General features: G+C 42.9%; 1 protein-coding gene across 1 annotated transcript in view; it reads left to right on the top strand.

The window, feature by feature from the left end:
- The window catches only part of HIC2 (HIC ZBTB transcriptional repressor 2), a 55,620-nt gene that overhangs the window by 23,201 nt on the left and 10,817 nt on the right, over positions 1-21,602 (top strand). The window contains exon 4 of the mRNA XM_042034852.1: positions 16,951-17,094. The gene's annotated coding sequence lies outside the window, so the exon portion shown is untranslated. The remainder of the gene's footprint in view (positions 1-16,950; positions 17,095-21,602) is intronic.

Genomic DNA, 21,602 nt, shown 5'->3' with positions numbered 1-21,602 from the left:
ATACTGGTAAATTTTCCAGGGAGGCTCTCTCAACATCCAAACCGCATACATGACAGCTGTCCAGCATGATGTAGGACCATGGAACTGTGTCCAATACAGTGCTACTTTTCCTGCTTTAATCACCTCAGCCAGATTACTGGATGATTAACATGTGGCCATGGGTGAGCTTGAACAGCATCCTCCTCCATTCAGCTGGCAAAAGGAAAGACTTCATTCCAGGTTTCCTAAGCTTGACGGGTCTGTGCTAACAATTAAAGTGGGAATTTTATAAATGGAAGTGCTATCTTGGGAAGGAATAAACAAAGAAGGAATTTAGTGCAGAAATGGTTTGAGAAATATCATGGATTATGAAGGCAGACATGAATTTGAAAGTAGCATGGGAAGGTTCCATGAAAACCTGTTTCTTCTGCACTTTGCACATAACATTGTGTTTGATCAGGTGGAGGTCTGTCTTCTATTTCTCTGCCATCTTCCTTATAGCAAATTAAGCTTTATCTTTTATTTTGGCACGTGTATTAAGTGTTTTTTGGAAAATATGGTTTTTCTCTAATACAAATTGCTAAACAAAATGTGGACAGATGCAATCACAGCCTCTCAGTACATATGCCAAGAAAAAGGAAGCAGAATGCATATTGTAGGAAATGGATGCATCACCTCTTGCTTTTGCTAGTTTTAGTAGTTGATGGCAGTTTGTGGGATATTGCACAAAAGTCAAATGCACTGTAGATGTAACAACTAAAAGCTACTGAATTGAACAATCTTTTTAATAACTAGGGAGAGAAACCTGAAATTACAATGGCTGCCTTGAGCAATTTTCATAGATCGTAATGAGCTTAGATCTGTCTTTATTTAGGCACTGCTTGTCTTCTGCCAAATGTTTAAGGAAAGACAGAATGCTCAGCTGCAGAAAGTCTGTCGCTGTGCATGAGGAACAAGAGTTTATTCTGACAGATGAAGCTGCCTTTGCAAGGAGACCTTCAGGCCACTTTTGCAGATTTTTTTTTTAATTTAATCAGTAAAAGATTTCCGTTGATAAAACAGTGAAAGCTTAAAAAATTTGGGATGCTTGTTCTCCATTTCTAAGCTGGTGAATAAGAACTAGATCTAATGGGAGGCCAGCATCTGGTAGCTCTAGATTTTGAAGGACACGGCAATGTGAATTCAGTTTTAAATCATCAGCTACAGCTCATGTTTCTTCATGAAAGAGTTTGTTTTAAATGTTAAACATGTTTGGACTTAAATGCGTAGTATGGTAGATACAGAAATGAAGTTAAAAATTCTCGATGGATTGTGATTTTTCAAATTTTCAGGCATTATGATTCAAATGAGAAAGTGTCTAATAAAAGTCATTGGCTGTTTATTAAAATAATAAAAGGAGGAAAAATGTCAGCTGGATAAATACCTGTGAAATGGAATAAATGTTTCAGCTGGAGATAGTGCGGCTTCAGTTAGCAAAAAATAATACCAAATTGAGAGCAGATTATATTTAGTTGCAAATCAGTATGGCTTAGTAGTTACCAGCCACTGCTCATCCTTCATGATCTAGAGTGTAAATGTAAAACAGGATTAAAATTGGTAGCTTTCAATTACTTTTATTTAAATACAGTCTCCTCTACCATTGAATGCTATCTGAATAAATAAATAAATAAGTAAAAGCACATTTAGCTGCTGGCATGGCATTGCTGTGGCTTTTCCTGTATTTGCAATGGTTTGATACACAGATAAAGGAAACTCCCTCTGTGTGTTCATATGTGAATGGAACAGTTGGTCTCTTTTTTTCCCTTCCCTTCCTCTCCCTCATCTCCATTACTCTCCCCCCAAATGGGGGCAAGTGAATTTTGAATTTCTTATGCTTTAAATACTTCTCAAAGTATGTGAGGGTAAAGATATCTCTGAACATAAGTGCACCTGGCCTCCTATTTTCCAGTATTCTGTGGTGTTGATACAAACTGCAAGAGAGCCCTGAAGAAGTTATTCCTATTTTACTCCTGGTCATGTGTTTGGCACTGCAAATTTGAACATTAAAATTAATTATGGCCTTAGAGACAGACAGTCCAACAGTGAAATAGCTTGTAATTTATTTGAACTCTGAAATTCCACTGGTTAAAGTTGTGTAAAACTTTCCAATAGTTTATTTATATATTATTTTAAGAAAAAAAACCACCTTAATTATGAGTCTGGTTGCTCAATAAAAAAGAATCGCTATCTGGATAATCACTGCTGTTCTCTAGATCATTAATTTCCTTCTTAATGACAGTAGGAGTTTTTCCATTTTCCCCTTTAAAACCTTTTCAATTATATAACAAATGTGTTTGATTTATGGGGGCACTCTCTAGGATTTTATGCCCCAAGACAGGCATGTCATGAAATAGCTGGAGGTTGGTGAAGAACCTCAGTTGGATTAAAGGCTTGCAAGTACTGACAGGAGTGGGAGTTGAGCATTTGGATGGAGGCCTTTACAGAAGCGCGTGGACAGCTCTGTTCTCAGCTACTCCCACTTAAAGGAGTTGTTTTGTTTTGCTCTCACCTAGAAATTCATACTTTCCCTATGGGAACACACAGCCCTGGGTATGCAGAGAGGTTGCTTATAAGAAGGCCTGGTTTTCCCAAAGTCTGGAAAATTTTTGTTTGCAGAAAAATGAAGTTAATGATTGCACTCCTGTACTAAATGTGGGGATTTAAAAAAATGGCTTCTTAAATAATTGTTTCTGCATTAGGTGTGTCACCAAGTCTCAAGGTTCCCAGAAGTGCACATTTTGTATGTGGCACAGTTACAAAATACAGCTGGGCCTCCATCTGTCTGTTTGGGGACCCAGACCTGCTCTGCCAACTTGGTTTCAAGTTGCTTGAGATGTACCGGACAGTATGTATTCCAAGATTTCCTGACAAATGTGTGAAGTTCAGAGCTCTTACCAGGCTGGCTGCTAACTGGCCAGGAAGCCACTAACATTGTGGCTGGCAAAGAATAAAGAAAACATAAAGATGCTAAAATTTGGTTATAGGAGGCTGTTCAGCATTTAAATCCTGGTGTCTGAGAACATGGATTGGCGTTTGCAACCGAAGTTTGCCTGGTAGTGAAGGACCCAGCATAATAAATAATTGGCTAAGTAGTAAGAGTTCACCTGGCAGTTAATGCTGATTTTTATGGCTATGGACTTCAGGCCTCTTGAAACTGAGAAATGCCAGTAATAAGAATAATAGGCATTTGTAGAGGTAGATGGATTTGGAGAGCTTTGGGTCCTTCTCATTTGTTTGAGAATGAAGTATCATGGAATGGCCTTATTCTGGATTTATTTGAACAGAAATGGCCAGTGAGATGAAGAGATGAACAGGATGTAAAGTATGTGAGAATTTCCCTTTGCTTCCAACTTGTACTGGACTGATGAGTTGGGTTCATTGAAGCCTCTGTATCAGTCCTTGAGGGGTTATAAAGCAGAGGTGGACTGAAAAAGCACTTGAGAAGAACATTTAGATTGACATTGCCTTCATCCCCAACAGCTGATTGTGATGCCTAGAGCCAGTTACCATAGGGATGAGCAGATAAACCTGATGTGTGCTCAAACCTGGAAATCTGAATTAATTAAACAGTGTAATAACTTAAGGATATGGTAGATTCCTCATAAGTTAGACTTTTCATCAAGATTGGTCCATTCACTTTTACTCACATACCCTCTCTTCTAAAAGCTGTTGCAAGAATTTTCTCTGGAAAATGAAGGCATTTGTGCTGCTAAGGAGGATTAAGGAGATCCTACAGAGCCCTGTGGTGCTCCACCTCTGAACCCATGTGTGCTGCTCAGCAGCTTCTCACACCCATTGGTGCTCTGGCTCCCTGATCAGTACTACAAGATCCCTTTCATGAGATGGATGGCATTGGGGCAGTTCTTCATGCTGAAGAATTCCTTTGTATCGTGATGCAGAGCTATAGCTAAAACCAAACAGCTCTTCCCTTTGTATTATCTGTGCTACTCATGAAGATATGGCACAAAAAATGTCACTAATGTGTTTGCTGCCATAAAAATTTTCTTACTATCTCTTTCAGCTGCTTAGGCCAGCAGCTAGCATGCTCCAAGGTTAGTGATGAATTAGGTTGAAATTGCCAAGGGCTCTTTCTGCACTGACTTGAAGATGTATGAGGCTTGCTCTCCTTTGTTCTTCCTTCATCCTGCTTTAGCCATACCTGCATTGTGCCCCGTCAGCATTTTCTGCTTGGGAATGGCTGAGTGGACTTTGCTCTGTTAACCGTGCATCTTTTTTTATTTAAAGGAGGTCTTCAGCGTGTCTATTTGGCATAAATTGGTTGAGAGTTTGCAGGTGAGAAGCGCAGAGGAGGGAAGAAAAGGATACGTGGAGCCCTCCTCTCCCTGTCTCCCGGCAGTGCCCCCTTCCTGCTCTGGAGGAGGTCTCTTGCTTGTCCCTGCGCTGGGTCAGCCCCCGGAGCACAAGTGCTAGGAAGCCGCGGTGGCAGGGCCGCTGTCTGTCTGTCTGTCTGTCTGTCTGTCTCCGGGATCATGTGGCAAAGGGGCCGTGCCTGCGGCGAGAGCGGCTCCCCCCGTGCGAGGAGTCACAGGACACCGCCGCGGGTAGCTCCAGCTGGTATGCACTGGTACTAATATAATCCCGCAGGACTGTATCCATGAGACACAAGTGTGACATGTGAGGTATTTAAGGAGACACACCTGTTCTAAGGCACAGGCCTGGGTATTGCATGCCTTGGAAATGGAAGGTTTTGGTGGAGCAGGAAAGACTCTCATTTTATCCTCAGGAGGGCTTTGCTTTCTTCTTTCTCCCCGGTTTCACATTATTTTATAATTCCCTAACCTTATGCAGTCCTGGAGCCTGTTTGCACCAGGCTGTTTCAAAGGCCAGGCTGGCGTTTGCAGGAGAGAACAGCCCCTGGTCCGAGTGATGGTTTGGGTGTAACTGCTCCCAAGAAAGGGCAGAGAATTTAGAGAATGTCATCTATGTGTGGGGTTGGGTTTTTCAGTCCTTTAGATAATTTAGATTTTGTGTTGTATTTACCAGTATTCTTATTATAAGGCCTCTGTCTTGCAATTTAGAGCAATAAATCACGTAGAAGTCATACCATCTTACAAATTTTGTACAAAAATATTTTGTCACTTTGGTTTGAAATCTGAGTGTATTTCCCTCTCTTCTTCCCATTTGCCCCCATCCCAAAAGTTATTACGAAATGGTTATTCTCCATAAGAAGTAGTAAATGCAAAATAAATCTCATGGTTGCATAGCATAAAGAAATTAAATTGGTTAGATTTTTATATCTCTTTTTAAAGTTTATCTGACACTTGTTTGGCAGAAGATAATTTTTTTTTTTTTGCTATTGAGAAAGGGATGTATTAAGATGAAGGAAAAAGAAATTGCAGGGTCTGTCATATGACTTGATTCCATCTGCCTGTCATGTCTTTCAAGTAGAATGGAATTTTTCTCTCAAATTTGATGTGCATTTTTTTTATGTTTATGTGAAATCTCCTAGTTTGCCTTAGTCTTGTTCCATCCCTTCTTTCCATGGATTCCTGCTCTTGGTGAGGTGTTAAGTGCTTGTTGGTTTGGGACAGCTTCCAGGTTTGGGGCCAAGGCTTCTCTTACACTTGATAGATTATTGTGTGAAAGTAGTATCAACTGGGCAGTCTTTCCCTCCCATCTTTATTTTAAATAAGATTTTCAGGTAAACATCCAGAATGCCAGTTGTTTGTAGAACTAAATAATGGCTGGTGGAAATAAGGAAGAGGGGGTGAGAGGAGTGTTGTGCTCTAGGACCTGGTTAGTTTGGGCAGTCAGGTATTTAGGGGGGAAGGTAGTAATTCTCTTCTGTAGCAGCTTTGCACTCTGATGTGGTGGACTGGAATAACCAGTCCCTGAGTGGACAACAGACTCTCCTTCTCAGAAATTAAAGGCTCTTGGCAGGGGAGAAGATCCTGGGAATGGAGACCCCTCAGCTCCAGCCTCACTTGGCCCATGGGATCATTGACCATTATGACTAGGGGATATGAATATGTATCTTTTTAATCCTAACATGAAAGAGGGCTGCAGCTGTATGCTGGCGTTCAGTTTGACCAGATCCAAACCCTCAAATAGTGTTCTTGCCTTGTGGGCAGACACATTTTTGTACATATGAATGTAAAAATACCTGTGATTATGCTACTGAGAAGCAGAATATCTTGTTGTAAGGAAAGAATCATCCCCCTTTAGCTGTGGTGCCTCCCAGGCTGGCTTTGGGCTGCTGCAAATCACATTTTGCTGCATAGCCTAAGGTAGACAGGGCCTCAGTATCGCTGCTAGCTGGTAATAGTGGGCTCTCCCCACCTCTGTTCCTACTGGATTCTCCCAAAGTTAACAGATGTGTAATCAAAAACTGAAGATATTTATTCTGGGTTGTTTTGAGGGGTTTTTTTGGGGGGTGGAGGTGGTTTGGTTTAGTGTTGCTTTTTGTTCCTTAACTTCACCCTGCAAAATGTCCTGGCTGAGTTGTTTCCAAATACTGGCATCTCCAGGGAAAGGGTTATAAATTGCTAATTTAAAGCCTGCAACAGGATAATTAACTAACCAGTTTGATGTAAATGGCTTAATGGGGCTTTACTAGCCCCTTTGAACTTAAAGTAGCACTAAAAAGTAAACTGTAAATACCTTCAAGGAAAGTAGTGGCATGTTTGAATGTGGGGCTGCTTGGCTGTAAGGAGCAAGCCTGCTCGACTTGCCAGGAATCCAGTGGCCTGTGTGACAGCAAACATGTCAAGGGGGTGAGGGGACCAACCAGGCACCCCTTGGGGAAGGCTCTGCAACTACCTTGCTTCTCAGGAAGCACACACGCTCTGATATATCAAACCTGCCCTGCCTGCTTTGGGAAATTTAAATCACAACCTCAGTTTAAATGCAACTGTAATGAATTTCATCAGGATTGAAGGGGAAAAAAAAAAAAAAAAGCCAACAGAAAAACCAAAACCCTGAGGGGGAGGCAGCCACTAGAGTCCACCCTAATTTTCCTGCAGTTCTATTTGCATTAAGGTCTTTTGGCAAGTCCAGGCAGAAACACTTATTACACTTTGTTTCAGAAGACCTCATTACCCACTGAATCTGCTGAGACAACGTACTGCAGCCCTGCAGCAGATTCCAGTTTCTCATGCATTTGGGGGACTTTGGGGAGAATCTCCAGACTTTCATTCTTTGCTGGGCTGTTACAAAGTTCCAAGGGAGGAAGTCAACAACAATTAATCATCTAGAAATGAGGATCATTACGAAGTGGAAGCATCTTGTGTAGTTAGGCATTGATCGCACTTCTGACTATGGAAACTGGGGTGTTGGAGAGGAGGATTTCAGGCCTAAAGGCCCAGAGGAATATTCCCTTGAAGCTCCTCCTGGTCCCAGTGCTGCTCTGCTCTGTCTTCTCACTGTGTGTACATCACACAGTGTCAACAGCAATTCCAAGAACCTTTTCTTCATTGTTCCTCTGTCTCACAGCCATCTTTCACCTATTGCCAGGAGCCTTCCTGGATAGCAGAGGGTATTTTGGGGGTTGAAGCACAATCCTCAGTTACTGCTGTGACCTCTGACACGTGGGATTTGGCTTTACAGCCAGCTTTGTTCAAGAGTGTTCCTGATGTTGGCTGTGCTTTGCTGCTTGCTCTGCTGTGTTGCCCTGAAGACCATGGGGCTGTAAGGCTGAGCGAGACCAGGGCTGATGCAGAAAGAGGGCAAGATCTGACCTTTTTGGTGGTGGCTCTGAGTTGGATGCTCTAAAACAGATCATGATGCCTCATCCTCTGTAATGATGGCTCTATTTCTGTGTGGTTTGCTTTGGGGGTTTTTTTTCCACCTGGTAAATAATGTATCATTGGCAATGTTAATGCTGGCCTTAAAAAAAGCAGCATAAAAGCACTGAAATCTGTTGTAGAGGGCAATGATGCAGAAGTCCTACATCTTATTTTAAAAGCTCTGTCTGCCAGAGGATTCAGCCCTACACTCTAATTATTCAGGTGTCTGTTGTATGCAGGGATCAAAATGTTCTGCTGTGGCCTTTAGAAGAGCTAATAACATGGCACTTTGCTCTTACGTGCTGACTGAAGCAGTTGGCACCATGGCACTACCTGCTTGCTGTGTGTGGGTTGGGAGCACAGCACAGGATTAATTTGGGGTTGTGTTGGCAAGGATCTGCCAGCAGAGCTTGCCCAGCTGCCTGTGCTATGCTGGAGCTGTTAATGCTTTACTTTTATAAGCACTAACCTGGAGCACATTTTAAAAAATTCCAAATACTCACTATTAGAGAGAGAGACACTTCCAAGCAGAAGAGCTCTGTACACACAGTGTTCATGGCTGGAGACTCCCTTCAAGGAATGCCACAACACCTTAGCCTGCCAGCTTTGCTATCTTGGCATCTGACTGGGAAATGCAAATACTCAATCTTAATCCTTCATTCCCACACACTGACATGTATCCAAGGGGAACTTCTGTGAATGTTGTTGTTATTTCCATATAACTTCAGCTGCTGCTTTGCTTCCCAGAACCTCCCCACCATGTGTCTCAGTGCAGTGTTTTCCAAGTCTTTTGGATTTGTTTCCCTCATGGAAGGCAAGAAGGCATTAGTGTGCATGTCCTTATCAGAGATCTGGGCAAGGGAGTCGAGGGCACCCTCAGTAAGCTCACAGATGACTCCAGGTTGGGTGGGAGTGTTGATCTGCTGCAGGGCAGGAAGGCTCTGCAGAGGGATCTGGACAGGCTGGATCCATGGGCCGAGGCTGCTTGGGTGAGGTTCAACAAGGTTGAAAGGAAATTGTAGCCACCCGGGGGTTGGTCTCTTCTCCCAAGTAACAAGCAATAGGACAAGAGCAAATGGCCTCGCGCTGCACCAGGGGAGGTTTAGGTTGGATATTAGGGAGAATTTCAAGGAAAGGGTCATCAAGCATTGGAACAGGCTGCCCAAGGAAATGGTGGAATTGCCATCCCTGGAGATTATCCAAAGGATGTGTAGATGTGGCACCTGGGGACAGAGTTTAGAGGTGGACTTGCCAGTGATGAGTTAATGATTGGACTTGATTTTACGGGTCTTCTCCAGCCTAAATGATTCTATGATTTTATGTGGAGGAGAGGAACAAACCCCTATGATTGGAGTGTGTGGGGTTGTTTTTATCAGGCTCTTCTCTTCCTAATTGCCCTCCAACAAACCCTTGCACAGATTTTTAGATTCCTCACTGAATCCTTTAAATAATATGATAATAAATAATCTCCCTTCTAATACACCTTTTGTTTTGAAACTCACCAAACCTGACAACTCTATTTGGTTTGCTGGCTTAAGAATCACAGGGAAAATATAAGTGGAAACCCTGGGTCAGGACTCTGGACTCTGACTATCACTAGAGAAAGAAAAAATGATGTGTAACAGTGCTTTCATGACCTCTCCTCTCTTTTTAGAAACATGAAAAATTTTATCTGGCTATTGCAAATGTTAGAAAGTTGTATAAAAATTAGAACATAATGAAGACAAATTTTAAAGTGGTGTCTGCTGCAGGTCTTGGGTGTGTTCTCTGAATTGCCTTCTGCTTAGAGAGCAGCTGAAAAATCCAAGACCTTTTCCAACATGTCAAAACCAACTTTTTAAAAGGATTCAGTAGCTGTGCCAAAGCACCTTGCCTATTTGTAAGCAAATGCATAGGGTTGGGACTGTCTCTGCTGGGGCCAGCATTCACACATGCAGCTGGCTCTATTAAATCAATTTGATGAATTGCTATATACCTTCTAATTTTTCAACAGGCAAGTCCCTGCTATTTCTTGCCTGCACAAGATTAAACGGGCTTTTACATTACATGCCCTGTTATAAGACTTTGATTGTCTGGAGTAGGTCTGGGTGTGCAATGACTGCTCCTGGAAGGGTTTGGGGATTTGGGATTACTGTCAGGCTTCTTAGACGAGGTTGCAGAGAAAGCAGGTGTGTGAAAGCCATGTTAGCATCTGTGATGGAGGATACCTTGTGATACGAAGGATGCCACCTGCGACTTATTCAGGTTCTTTACAGGTGTTGACTTCTATGGTTTGGGATTTTGAGATGGTTTTCCTGCTGTTAAAATGTATTCTCTGAGTGAAGTGCCTGCCAAGAAAATGCCTGGAGAAGGGAATAGATTAACCCAAGGTGGACTGACTTGGTGGGTCAGAGAAAGCTGGATGGCATCAGAACATCCCTATGGCTGGTGAGGCACGAGCCTCAGGATGTGTGTGTTTCTGAGCACCTGCACTGTGGTGTAACAATGCCACAATTTATTCAGCCCTTCTCTATGAAGAACTGCATAGGGCTGAATAATGTGCAGCCAGGGGCTGAAAGCAGCTGGATACTAGATACAGGTGTTTGGGAATGCACACTGCCAATAGAGAGGCTTTAGTCCAAAAGTATCCTGAGAGTGGTTTCTGCATCCTCTGGGCATCTCAATGCTGTTATATCAGTGGGCTCTGCTGGAAGTGGTAAGGATGGAAGAATTTTACTTTTTTCCTTCCACTCTGAGCTGTGGTATCAATGTTTGTTATAGCTGTGAGCAAAGTTTGTATGTGTATTACTCCATGGGCCATATTCTCATCCTATTTATGTAGGTATAAAACTGCTGTGTTGTTTCATCTGCGTTAGGGAAGTTCCAGCCTCTCTAGCTGTTTTTAGGTTTTCGTTCTGCTTGGCTTTTTGGTTTGTGGTTGTTTTTTTTTTTTGTTTTTTTTTCCTTTAGCTGCTTTCCTTGCTGAGAGGGGAGAGCTCCATGGGAAGTGATCCAGCAAACTTTTAAAATAGCCTTTTAGTGTGGGTTTGGTTTTGGTTTTGTTTTTTTTTTCTTTAACTCTTGCTCAAACTTTTAAATATGTGAATTGTCTCTGTGAATTCTGAGTGCCTCTGAAACCTGCCAGCCAAGCCTAAATCTTGCAGGAGGTGTGGCCACATTTGTGTTCCTCAGAGCTCTCTGGCACAGACACCTGGTACACCTGTGTCTCCTGCTAGTTTCAGTACTGTCATAACTTCACCCCTTATGCCTGTTTCTCTGGTACCTCCTGTTTTTCCCAAGGTTATCTTCTAAAAATAGAATCTGTTACAGATTTTCACTCCCCCACACCCATCTTGAGGACAATAATTACCAATGAGATGGTTTTAATAATGCTGAAATAAGGAGGGTGATGCATTCTGCTCTGATCTTTGAAGCATTTTTTTCTGGCAGGGAAAAAATGCACAAATTGCTTAGTAATTTCCTTAGGTGACAAATGTAAAGTGAGTAGCTTTTGAAATACTTAAGCTTGAGTATTTAAACATTTGATAAATCATGGGTTATCTGAAGAATAAAATGATAATGTTTTGGCACCAACAGAATTCCATGCAAAGGTCTCAATCTGAGTAGAAAATCTCTTTATTTTTCTTAATTTTTGTTAGACTGGTGGAGATAGCTGTGGTCTCTGTGGTGTTCACCTGTCCAGAAACCAAAGCCATGCTCAACCCAGGCGAGCAGAGATGCTTTGGATGATGCAGTTATCTGTCAGCAGGCAGAAATGAAAACATTAAGAGCATTCACAAGACAGAAAAAATTTCTCTAAAATAAAAAAAACCTGAATGAAGGCATGTAAGGGTTTGAGTAGATGGTGCTGACTTTCCTGTTCTCTAAACTATGCCTGCAGTAGCCAGAGCTTATTGTTATATAAACCAAGAGAAATGAAAGAGAAGCTGTCTCTGTAGGCTACATGATGTAACTAGTGAGCAGCTGCTCCAATAGTAAGGTGCTCTGTGTGTGATAAGTGCCTACAGACAGAAATGCTGTGTAGAGGAATCATTGCTGGCACACTGACACATGCTGGCAAACTAGACTGTTTGGTGGAAGGATAAGAATATACTGCAGCTCTTTAAAATCATGATCCCTCATGATCAAACATTACTTTCTCCACTGTGAGTATAAGCATAGCACATTTCCCAAATGATCTCTTAAAATAAAACCAGATTGGTGCATAAGAGTAGACCAAGTCAGCACAACCAGTGAATGTACAGTGCTACTGCCCAGGGCTCAGAATGAAATGGGAACAGTGGTGTTACTTCGGGTTTTACAGCCACCTCTGTGCTCAACTTTGACAATTATTTATTACCACTAATATTGCACTTTGTAAACTTATACAGTGCTTTATGAAGTAAGACATGTTTCCTATTTTAAAGATCTTATAATCTTGTGGGCTGATAAGGGGTGCAGATTATCCCTTGGATGTTCATAAATAGCATTAGCACTAAGAGTTTTATTAGCGCTGGGTCCTTTCAAGCCCGTGGCTCTTTCTTTTTCTTAACAACACTTCCCTAGTCAGGTGCTGAAATAAGGATTTCCACACCATGATGTTCCAGGCTGGAATAATGTGGGCATTCTTTGGTTTTGCATGTAGTGAAAGAGCAAAACCCAAGCAGAGTCCCAGCACAGTGGCTGTTGCTCTGCATGGGTTTAATCCACAGCCTTTGCTCGCCTCTCTGAGACTACAAATCTGGAGTTTGGGGGATGGCAGCAGAGAGCAGGCTTGGGAGGTTTGTGTGTGTGTGTGCTTGCGCGTGTTTTAAATAAACAAACAATGCAACAGCAACTTCAACAAATTGTGAGTGGTGCTAATTTGTTATAGTGCTGTCTTGCCTTCTGGCAGTGTTGATTTAGGAGAAGCTGAGCAGACTGGAACGGATGCGGGGAGCTGCCGGTTCTCTTGCTCTGGGATGTGTATATGGTTCAGTATAAAATGCTTTTAAGGGTCCTGTCCTGAGAAGCTTTCAGATTACAGGGTAAAGCATATACATAGGCTGTCAATCCCCTTTTCAGAACCAAATCTTAGGCAAAAGTACCTTCCCCTCTTGCCTTGTTCCACCCCTTCTACTTTTTTAAAATGAAGAGAAGTTTTAAGTCTTAATTCATGACAAAAGCCTATAATTTGTGTACTTTGAGGACTGCCAGGAAATCCTTGACCTTGACAAGAATAGTTTGTGGGGAAGGAAAGGAGGAAGATCCTGTGCTTTGGATTGTAGCAAAGTTTTCAACACCCCATGACCTTGTTGGGCTGCCTTTCATAACGTGCCTGGGTCTGTAATCCCCCAAGCTGAGAAGCTGTCTATCAGGGAGGGCTGGCCAAATGTGCCCGAGGTATCTGCAGCCCTGGACCACTGCTGTGCAGGGCTGCAGGATAAAGCTTGCAGGATGGGAGCCTTGCTGGGAAGAGGTGGATTTTGAAAACACATAGAGTGACCTCCTTGCAGGCTGTGAGATGAGTTTAAATAATGCTTGAAGTCTCAAGTGAAGAAGATAGAGGAATAAAACAGTCAAAATAAGAAGTAAGGGTTGAGGAAAAGCAGCCGAAGAAATGAAGAATTCAGAAAGTGAGTAAACTCTGCTTTCCCTTTAGGTTATCTTCAGCTTGGAGAGATTTGGATGCTACACAGACAGTTTGCAAAACTTTGAGTCTGTTAGGCCTTCTGCTTTTACAAGCAATAATGACTTTCTGGCCTATTCTCATTTGCCAGGCTCAGATGTGCTGAGACTTCTTGGTGGCTGCAAAGAACCAAATACAAAGGGTTCAGGGTGATCAGTTAAGCATCTGATTTGGAGGCAGTACAGTCTTAATACTGCCAGGACCAACTCTTACAGTGGTTTGTTTGAAAGACTTCACCAAAGTGAAACTTAAAACCAAAGATTTCTTTGCTAAGTACAGGGCTGAGTATATGGTCAGTTTTTGGGGAAAAGCAAAGAAAAATATGTGGATAAAGTGCTAAAAGTACTGTATTTAAGGCATCATTTATATTAAGAACCGTTGCTGCATCTGTAGATATGGGTAAAGGGAATGAGATTTTTTCTTATTGGAAAAAAACAAGACACCAATGCTTGTTTTGTGCTCACTGGTATCTGGTATATGGTGAGAGAGGTGACATTTTGGTCCAAGACAGTTATTATACCCCTCAGCATGGAAACTTGGTGTTAGCTATTGCAAGCTCATGATATTAGCAGTATTATGTATGCAGATGCTCCTGTGGAGACTGCTTCTCTCTGCAGAAACGTTTGCTGAGTCCACACCAGAAATAAAAATAAACAGGCCAATTGGGAGGATCTTTATCAAACTTGCTCCCATTTTTCCTAGTACTCTGAGGCTTTGTTTGCTCTAACAAAACATGTAACTAAGGAGTCTGAGTCACAGTCACTAGTTCCAGCTGCCTGCCTCATCCCTGTCCTGGAGATCCCTCCCCAGTTGCAGGGATAGTTGAAAGGGTCATGCATTCGCTCCAGTATTACTGCATTTCACAACCTGCGATCAGCTTGTACCTGTGCTGACTCAGAGCCCTAAAGCAGTGCTGCAGCTGGGAGTGTCCTGTAGGACAGTCTTGGTTGGAAGAGGGTCATGACATTCCTCCTTCTCCACAGTGCTGGGTGTGCTCCTGCCCTCAGAGTGATGCTCAGCATGAGGTTGCCACCCATGCACCCCCTGCCAAGTGGCCTACCTTACTGAAGGACAGGGCCCAAGCCTGACACTCTCTAGGATTAGCCGGGAGGTAGCAACAAGCCTTTACTCATGTCCTAAATTCTTGCATTGTAAAGGGAGACTTCTGTACAGGCTCAAAGATAGCTGGGAAACAGAAATTTTGCATACCAAAGGGGCCTTTGAGCTACGTCATTCGATATGTTGTTATTTTCATGCAATAGGGAGTAAATAAATGAATTAAATGAGATTAGCGTTGGACATTGGAGCTGCCTTTACTAATTGCAGTGCAGGTACAACTGAAACTGAGCTTGCTCAGCTGTAGGAACAGCACAAGAGCCCAGAGTCTACTGCTGGTCACTAAGTGGTCACGAGCTTCTGAAGCTTTGTTTTGTGCCACTGCTCTGTTCCTGAGATCAACTGTGCTCTGCAGATATGCAGGAATTTTTAGTGCCTGACTCTGGCTGACAAGATCTGCATCATCCATGCTCTCCTCTTCTCCTCCCAGTAGAGGTTTGGGTAGTCCTAGGCTCCTACATGTCAGCAGTGACAATAAATGTATAATATACAAGCACTCTGTTTAGGAATTGGCAGGAAGGTTCATTTCTGACTGCAGTGGGATATTTTAACAGTAGGAAACACCTTTGGTTGAAGCAGTTCTCTGCTAAACTGCCCTAGAGGGGAAATACGACTATGGAGAAGAGCTCTTGCTTCACAGCAGCAAGAAGGAAATTGATGTAATGTGGGTGTAAAATCCTTGTGTTTGAGCTGCTGTTCAAGAAATACCTTTATGCAGCATTCAGCCTATGTTAAACTGAATATTGTTGGTACTGCTGAGGGTTTTGCAGAGTTGTGAGGCTGGGAGATGCAGCCAGAGTTCAGGTTCCTCCAGTGCAGTGCAGAGCGTGATCTTCTGGAGAGGGGGGAGCTCCAAATTCCTGGGGCTCTGGCCCATTATGCTTCAAGTTGTGTGATAGTTAAATGTGGCTTGGCCTGTTCATGCTGGCAGTGGTCTGTTCAGACTAGTTCAGCAAATGCTCTTGGCTCAGCACAGCCCAGGTCAGTAGGCAAACAGTTGCTTACATTTCACTTCTTCATTGTATTGACAAGATTTAAAAATCTTCAGCCTACAGCAGTCAAAACAGGGTGATCTGAATACAAAAGACCTATTAGTTCAGTGTGAAAGGGATTTAGTTACAGAGTCGTGGGGATAAGTATGCAGGTGGGAATGATGGGAACACTGTCCTGGGCCTGAGCCCAGCAGATGTTCAGGAAGAATGAACTATCTCGCTATACTCTGTCCTTCTCACGACAACCCGTTCCATTTCTCAGGCCTGTGTCCTCCTGTACGCTCTCTCATTCAACGACATTAAGTATTATAGGTCTTTTTCATTTGGCGTTTTATCTTTTAAGGTTGATAATCAATACTATTCTCACTTTTTAAATGTAAGATTTCTATCTCCAGAAACACAGCTGGAGACATGCAGCCATCAATGTGATAAGAGCTATGCACGTTTCACTTTACCACGAGGGTCTAAAAACCTATGTTAAATCTCTGCCAGGCTGCAGGCTTATTTCTGTACTGGCTTTTGGTGGGTTTGGGCTTTTTGTTTGTTTGTTTTCACTGGGACAGCATCACCACTTGTAGAGAGTACATCTTGTGTAGCATCTACCCTGAGACTGTCCTCCATGATAATCCTGCTGGAGCTGATTAGAGGAACTCCATGGGAAGGATATGCACTGCAGAGGATACAATCAGCTTGCCAAACCTAGGGTACCTGTGATATGTGCCTTTCCTTGACATGGAAAAGATGGCAGTGCTTTTTCCTTTTGGGCAGGGGAGGGTGGAATTATAGATCTTAAGTTTTGCGACACTCATACAAGCTGCAGTTCACCATGAATCAACTTGATCTCCAGTCTCCAAGAATGGAGATTAAATTATCAGTGAAGCATCATTATAAATAGGAGAAGGTATACAGTATCTTCTTCTCACACCTTGCACCAAAGTATCCAGCCTGGCTCAATGCCATAACATCTCTAGAAGATATTTTCAAAGGCTTGGGAAGTGGGACAGGGGACAACACAGTGCATCAGCTTCGAAGAGTTTCTTCTGCTGCCTGTACCGTGTTGGGAATGAGACCATGAAGCTCTGGCACCAGGCTGTTCTTGTTGTAGTGGCATTTCTAAATGGTGGTGATATTTCATTGCCTGAATTTCTGGGCAGAAGGACGCTGGTGCAGACATCCTGGGATCTGCTGGTTTTGGATACAGGTGGACTGGTTCCCCTGAAGCTCAGTGCCATTGAGAGTCATGAATGTAAGTGGCCAGGGAGCATCAGTAAGAAACTTGCAGAGTCCTTCTGTTCTGCTTCCATCGCAGTTCAGCAGTTGTGGGGAGATGGGTGGAGGGGAGGTTGTTCTAGCAGTTACATATTTAAGGCAGGTGGCTGTTTTAAAATGTACGTTTCAATTTTGATTGCAGTATTTTAATTGCATTTAACAGCGTCCCTGCTGGTTCTCCATTCTGCATCTGTGCAGCCACGTTCTATTGATGGCCTGTTGTGATTTCAATGGAACATCATGGGATGTACCTGGCACGTCGGGCAGCACTGGATGGAGGTGCCTTTAGCCCAATGTACCTGGCATGGTAAGCGGCAACCAAGTGGTTAATCTGCATTCTACTGCTCGTAGTTTCAGCTTGAATAGCAAGGTGTTTCTGCTTTGCTGCAGCCTTGCACTGACTGGAAATCACTTTGCTCTCCTGATTTTAGTGCTTTCATGCACACAGGACCCCTACCCTTTTCACCCATGGAGATTCTCCTTCCCTGGGAAGTTTGCCATGCAGTAGAGAAGGGCCTAGTCATGTCAGGCTCTCCTTGTTATTCTAGAACATGAGAGAAGGGACTGGGAAATCATCTCATTCTTTTTTTTTCTCTACTTTTTGGGCCAGGAGCTGGTAGCAGTTGAGCAGGTATTGTCCACGTCCCAAATATCCAAATGTTGCCGCACAGAGGTACCAGACAGGTGCTCGTGTCCTTGAGCAAAGCTGTGCCGTTTCTGCGGGAGTCCTGCAAGAGCTGCCTCAGGGAGCCGGGAGGGCAGTTCTGCCTGGCACTAATTGGAATTTAACAAACTAAACAAGGGCCACTTTCAGTTTGCTGATGTGGTATCCTCTGCAAAATGATCCTCCATTTTCCTTCTCTGTTCCATGCCCACACCTGCAAAATCAGCTGCACATCCTGCTCTGTCCTGCATGTTTTCTCTCCCTCCCCCAGCTCGGCAGACCTCTGCCCGAGTAACTTCACATGTTGGTTGTAGCTATTTTAAAGTGCTAAATATCTGTGTGAGAAAAACAAGGGTACTGCATCCTGTTTTCTGCTTGAGCCTTCTTCACAGAGCTTTTGCTGCTCCACTGCCAATGATGAAAGTGCATGTTTGTGCCTCAGCTTCTGAATTCTGCTGTCTGACTGCTCCCAGGGGCTGGGGATAGGGAATCATTTGGACTAACACAGTTCCAGCACTTCTCCTCACTCTTCTGCTGTTCTAGAATGTGAATACCTTTAAAGGTCATGGGCTAATGACCTACCAAGTGCAACTCCTGGGGGCAGGTTAGTGGCTGTGAACCACCCACTACACTGACACCTCTTAGGGTCCTGGTTCTGTTGGGATGTGGGGAAAGGAAGATAGATGAGCCAGTGAGGAACAGGAAAGCTCTCTTCCTAGTGGGGTCCTTAAGTGCTCAAAAAAAGTTGGTTCATCTGAAACTGAAGGGTGCCGAAGTCACCTGTTTCAGTTTCACTCAGTTCCAGTAGCAGCTGGACACAGCATTTTTAATGTCATAAATTGGTGGGAGAGAGCAATGTAGGAAACAGTGGATTTTGTTTTTTCTTGTTCTTCCCCATGCTCACTGCTGCAGTGTCTGCTCAGTGCAGCACAACTGCTTGGGAAGGTGGAGAAATAAGTAAACAGGCCACTGCCTTTTCCTGGGACTATCATAACGTATACAATAGGCTGATGTTTTAACAGCATCTAATTTGATACATCACATCTAATCTGTTTGTTGATTTTTATCTGCAGTACTGTTAGCTCACTGTTCAGGTGCTCGGTGTCTAGCCTTCTCATCCAGCCACAAATCCTCTACGTGAAATGAGTGATTCCTTAAATCTGTTTTTGATTGATTCTTTGCTTCACTGGTGTTGCTTCTTAAAAGGTAAACAATATTCATGTGCTGCAATCTATAACTCAGAGATGAAATCAAACAGCATCTCCTGCCAGAGGTTGCTAAGATAACACATTTAGCATTCATTCAGCAATTACTTTTAGGAAGAGATTTAGTGATATTAAAGAGAATCAAACGGGCAGTGAATATGTAGATTTTATACTGTTGAAAGGGGTGAAGGGATTTCTCTTCTCTTCTGTTTAGCAATTTCATTTTCTGTGATGTCCAGAGTCTTTGTGCAAATTGAGAGAAAATGAATTTTTTCCTGCTGTGTAGTGAGAGCAGCACAGCTCCAGGAGCAGCCTGTGTATTGTGCACTACCTTGCTGCCCATGGGGTCACAGTGTGCCCAGGCTGGACACAGCAGCTCGCAGTTACCCAGCTCCTGGGGCAATATTGCTTATTAAGATGCTTTTGGCTCTTAGCTTGTGAAGCTTTGTTTGATGTGTGGCATCTGCTTGCAGCATTACTGTATTCTGTGATTTGTGCTCTGTACTTCTCATGTCTTTGCATGTGCTGTGTCTCAGTGTCATGGATATGGTGGAGGTAGTGGAGAGCCTTAGTCCTGTTTCATTCCCTCCTTGCATGGGAGTATTTGAGCAGGTTCACTGCTCTGAAAAATGTGTCTTGAATATGGGGTAACCAACCTGAATCTGGGAAAAGACCATCACTGCTGCTATTTGTCCAGAGCTTTCTGTAATTCTCTTTTAAATGCAAAGGGGTGAAATTTTGCACACCACATTTAATGAGTAAAGACTGTGGCCCCAGTGATACATCTATGTATTCTTGAGGTTTGGGGTTTGGGTTTTTTACTAGAAATGCATCTGAGCCTTTTCTGAGCCAGGGCTCCTCTGGAGTATGTTTTTTCTGTTTGGGTTTTTTTTTTTTTTTTTTCAGAAAACAGAAAAGGAAGGGTTGTTAAAAATGATACCGAAATACAAGAAGTAGAAACCCACTGTGATTTTTTAGGGCTTTGTGGGGGTCGTGGTGATGTTATTCAAATGTTCCGGTTTGTTAAGAGACACTCCCTGCAAACGCATGGATACCAAGACCTTTCTAAGGCTGCACCTGCTATTTGTTTGGGCAGATAACTTTTATACAGGATTTGAACTCATAGTTGTCCTTAGTCCCCTACTTTCAGTTAGAAGTGAGATCCTAGGAATGCCATAAGTTAAGGAATAACGCCTGCTTCTCTTTTGCTAACAACTTTTCCAACACACCTTTCTTCCTCCACCTCTGAAACGCCTCACTGTCAAAGAGGGGTTTGTAACTGGCCACCTCTGGAAAATATCTGGACTGGATTTATTTTTGTTGAGGACTGCACAAGATACACAAGGCAGGTTGCCGTAAGACTTTTGTCAACAAAGGGACGTCAGTCAAAGGAGTGTTCTCTGAGTCATTCTCCTGTCCTGGTCAAAGCCCTTGGTGGGCAATTCTGACAAAATTTTAAACACAGTGCTCTAAGCTTGGTGGAAGGTTTTGCTACCTTGATTCATTACATTCATTTTGTTGGGGTTGTTAAAGCCACGTTAGACTTCAGCTAACAAATTCAAATTTGATAGGCAATGTTACAGTGCTTACACCTGACCACTGCTTTTAATTCTACTGAAGGTAATAGCCTACCTTATACATATGTCCTACTGAACATGGATAGTTCTGTAAGATTTGACATGAGGGATAAATAGAGGTAATTTAAACAACTTGTACTATGCTAGTTTTTATGCTGCAGACATACTGAAGTTTAATAATAACATTATCTTCCTCATGAAGGTCAGTAGCAGAATTATATTTATAACTCTGTTTCCAGGGCTTTCTCTGCAGGCTCATTACCTGGTTTCAATATCATTTAAGGCAGAAAGAAAAAAAGAAAGTAAAACAAAAAAAGTAAAACACTAAAAATATTCTGCGTTAATAGCTGTTGCAAGCCTTAAGGCTTAGAACAACTCATATACAGCAATTTCTAGACCTCTGCTGTAAGTGCCACATCAATGGGAAATAAGCCCACTTTTACTTCAGTAACATTTTATTATTATTATTACTATTACTACTACTACTATTACTACTACCACTACTACTACTTTGTTTAGGAAGAAAACATTGGCTGTACCGTTTCCCTTCCTTTCCTATATTTGTCCTTTATGGAACACTTAAAAATCATACCCAGGGATTTTGTGTGATACATGCATGGAAAAGCACCAGTATGTTTGTAGTGAAAGTGTAGTAGTAGGCTGTTTCTTGCTATCTTGAGCAGGATGCATTTATATAGAGAGATGCTGTTAAGTTGCAAGCCATGTTTTTGTCCTCCCCTATCGATGTATCTCAGTGACCCAGAAGTAAGGGCTCTTATTTGGCCTGGCTAGATAAAAGTGGGTATTTTGTGCCTCTGTGCTGCTGCTTCTTCCCCTTAATCAGCAATTCTGGAAGCAAGCCACTAGAACCAGACACGCTGCCTCCGTGCTGCAACTTTGTTGTAACTAATTACATCAAATCTTGGTTTTAAAGTGCTCAGCACTGCTCAGAGGAGGTAGTCTCTGTCCTGTCCCATTTTTCTGATTCTGCAGGGTGAGTTTCTATTACAGATATGCTATAGGTGGAATTAGCACCATGGAAAGCCTGTATTTCCTCCTTTTGGCTGCTGCCCTTTCTAAAGCCACTGAGCTCTGGGAACAACACCCATGTGCACCAAGGCATTGTGGTGAATCCACCGTCTTCTTGGGTTCCCATCCATTGCTGAAACAAAATCAAACAGAAAAGCGGAGCAGTCTTTTTAGCTGTTGGTCAGAGTGATGAGCCAGAGGGATCTGTGTGGATGCTAAATTAGGTGCTGCTGCACTGAAGAGCCACCACAAAATTCCAGTGAAAGCATAAGCAAGCATCAGGCTGACCAGCAAAACAAGTGAAGAGCTGTGTCCTGTGGACAAAGGGAGGCACCTGCTT

This window comes from Corvus kubaryi, unplaced genomic scaffold, assembly GCF_017639235.1.
Source record: "Corvus kubaryi isolate FWS band 111438036 unplaced genomic scaffold, C.kubaryi_AGA036_p1.0 37382, whole genome shotgun sequence".
Classification (NCBI taxonomy): domain Eukaryota; kingdom Metazoa; phylum Chordata; class Aves; order Passeriformes; family Corvidae; genus Corvus; species Corvus kubaryi.
The sequence above is the reverse complement of the archived record's forward strand: the minus strand, read 5'-3'. Positions and strand labels throughout refer to the sequence as shown.